Source organism: Schistocerca americana, chromosome 9, assembly GCF_021461395.2.
Source record: "Schistocerca americana isolate TAMUIC-IGC-003095 chromosome 9, iqSchAmer2.1, whole genome shotgun sequence".
Classification (NCBI taxonomy): Eukaryota; Metazoa; Arthropoda; class Insecta; order Orthoptera; family Acrididae; genus Schistocerca; species Schistocerca americana.
Window position 1 is genome coordinate 67,023,797 of NC_060127.1, and position 3,471 is coordinate 67,027,267.

Sequence of the window (3,471 nt, forward strand, 5' to 3'; positions counted from 1 at the left end):
TATGCGATAAAATTTCCAGTCACTCGTTTTTACTTGTCTGTTTGTTGGACGGAAGAGAGGGCTCTTTACAAGGTGCTATTATCGTTTAAAAACAAAAAATACGTAATGTCTATCTACAAGCATTTACAGCTTATGCGATTGGTCTGGGAATGTTTACAAAGGCGCATGGCTTTAACTTTACAGTGGGGCCCATTTTGGGATTTGTTTTTGAAGTAGTTGAAGGAAATCACTGAATACCTAAATCAAGATGACCAGATGAAGATCTGAGCATCCGTCCTCCCAAATACTCGGCCAGTCTGCTCAGCAACACAGCACTATCTGATTCCATTTATCCAAAATTCTTGAGAAAGTAATGTATTCAAGAGTAGCTTCACATATCTGTAAAAATGAAGTACTAACAAAATGTCAGTTTGGTTTCCAGAAAGGTTTTTCAACAGAAAATGCCATATATGCATTCACCAATCAAATTTTGAATGATCTGAATAACCGAATACCACCCATTAGGATTTTTTGTGATCTCTCAAAGGCTTTTGATTGTGTAAATCATGAAATTCTGCTAGACAAGCTGAAGTATTGTGGCATGAATGGGACAGTGCACAAATAGTTTAATTCTTACCTAACTGGAAGAGTGCAGAAAGTTCAAGTAAGCAGTTCTCACAATATCCAAAGATCAGCACATTCCTCAAACTGGGGAACTATCAAGAATGGGGTTCCACAAGGGTCAGTCTTGGGCCCTTTGTTGTTCTTAATATATGTTAATGACTTGCCATTCTATATTCATGAAGAGGCAAAGCTAGTTCTCTTTGCTGATGATACAAGTATAGTAATCACACCTGACAAGAATTAACTGATGAAATTGTCAATAATGTCTTTCAGAAAATTACTAAGTGGTTCCTTGTAAACGGACTCTCACTGTACAGTAAATGGTACGACGCCATTAATAAATATAGACCTTAATCAGAAGCATATAGCTAAAGTAGAATATTCACAATTTTTAGGTGTGTCCATTGATGAGAGATTAAATTGGTAGAAACACATCGATGATCTGCTGAAGCGTTTGAGTTCAGCTACTTATGCAATAAGGGTCATTGCAAATTTTGGTGATAAAAATCTTAGTAAATTAGCTTACTACGCCTATTTTCACTCATTGCTTGCATATGGCATCATATTTTGGGGTAATTCATAACTGAGGAATAAAGTATTTATTGCACAAAAGCGTGTAATCAGAATAATAGCTGGAGTCCACCCAAGATCATCCTGCAGACATTTATTTAAGGATCTAGGGATATTCACTGTAGCTTCTCAGTATATATAATCTCTTATGAAATTTGTTATTAACAACCAAACTCAATTCAGAAGTAATAGCACTGTGCATAACTACGATACTAGGAGAAAGGATGATCTTCACTATTCAAGATTAAATCTAACTTTGGCACAGAAAGGGGATAATTATACTGCCACTAAAGTCTTTAGTCACTTACCAAATAGCATCAAAAATCTGACAGATAACCAACAAGTATTTAAGAAGAAATTAAAAGAATTTCTGAATGACAACTCCTTCTACTCCATAGAGGAATTTATAGCTATAAATTAAGAAAAAAAAACAAACAAAAAACTCTAAAAAAATTTAAAAAAACAAAAAAATAAAAAAGTTGTTATATTAACTTAATTACGATGTTAAATTAACTTCATTATGTCATGTATTGGAAAATTTGACTCGTTCCACATCATTACGAAATATCGTATTCATGATCCATGGAATTAGCATTAATCTAATCTAATCTAATCTAAAACCTAGTGTAGTACGCTCTCTGAAGAAGTTACTTGGAAATATAAGAAGCAAGCGCTATACTGTTCATTCACTTTTCGGTAGCGACCTCAGTTGTCGATTTAAACACACAGTATCAGCTGACACCAGGCCAAGGATGTTTGACTTTATGAAAAACTGAGTCTGTGGGCCTCCATATGAATCTAGTTCGAAAAGATAAGGTATTAGTAACATTCAAGGCACAGCTTGTGTGTAATGTTTTCCAGAAAGGAAAAGCATCACACGAGGCGACAAGTCATGGAACAGCGATATGCACATATACAGACTGGACCACAATTGTTCGCGATTGGTTTGAAGAACATTGTGGACAATTCGAACGAACGATATGACCAACCATATCGCAAGACATGAATATCATCGAACATTTCCGGAAAGTGGCCGAGAGGCCGTCCGCGGTAGCCGAGCGGTTCTAGGCACGTCAGTCCGGAACCACGCAGCTGCTACGGTCGCAGGTACGAATCCTGCCTCGGGCATGGATCTGTGTGATGTTCTTAGGTTAGTTAGGTTTAGGTAGTTCCAAGTTCTAGGGGACTGATGACCTCAGAAGTTAAGTCCCGTAGTGCTCAGAGCCATGTGAACCATTTTTTTAGTAGTCGAGAGGTCGCCAACGGCCTTGCCGCAGTGGTAACACCGGTTCCCGTCAGATCACCGAAGTTAAGCGCCGTCGGGCTGGGCTAGCACTTGGATGAGTGACCATCCGGTCTACCGAGCGCTGTTGGCAAGCGGGGTGCACTCAGCCCTTGTGAGGCAAACTGAGGAGCTACTTGACTGAGAAGTAGCGGCTCCGGTCTCGTAAACCGACATACGGCCGGGAGAGCGGTGTGCTGATCACTTGCCCCTCCATATCCGCACCCAGTGACGCCAGTGGGCTGAGGATGACACGGCGGCCGGTCGGTGCCTTTGGGCCTTCATGGCCTGTTCGTTCGGAGTCGAGAGGTCAGTTCGTGTAGTTAATCCTGCACTATCAATACTTTCGCAATTACGTAGGGCTCAATATTTCTGCAGGGGACTTCCAACGACTTCTTGAGTCCATGCCACCTCGCGCTGCTGCAGTACGGCGGGCAAAAGGAGGTCCGATACGATATTAGGAGGTAGCCCATGGCTTTTGTCACAGCAGTGTATTACAGAAGGTATCCGGCACTTCGTATCAGAATTTGATGTGATGATTAATTGATAGCACAAGAGTTTAACCATGTGGCAACTATGGCAGAAAATCTAAAGGGGGTTCAACCATTAACCAAAGTCACATATCCTGAAGTCATATGTTTTAACTGTTATTCCCATGTGCTAAACATGAAATTCTCTCAGGGCAACAGCCAAATACCGGAGTATAAAATAATTTAGTTCGCTTACTGGATTCGCAGATTTTTTTTTTTTCAAGGTTTCCTAAGCGTGCAAGATTTTTGGAAAAATTCTTGCAATATCGTCCTCCAGCGTGATGCAATCACTCCACAAAATTGGTAAATACGGTGTGCAGGAACAGAATTAAACCGTGTGATGTTTTTAGTGCTATGTTGCAACATCCTCAGGACACTGATGCAGGGAGTTTAGGTTCAATTAATGTCTTTTTGGCACTTTTAGTTACTTTCAAATTTATTTTTCTGTTGGACACATTCGACAAAATATTTATCTTCAGCGATGCG

General features: G+C 40.0%; 1 pseudogene; it reads left to right on the plus strand.

Moving 5' to 3' along the window:
* Nucleotides 1–2,431: 2,431 nt before the first annotated feature.
* Nucleotides 2,432–2,549, plus strand: LOC124551657 (annotated as a pseudogene).
* The last annotated feature ends 922 nt before the right edge of the window (nucleotides 2,550–3,471 follow it).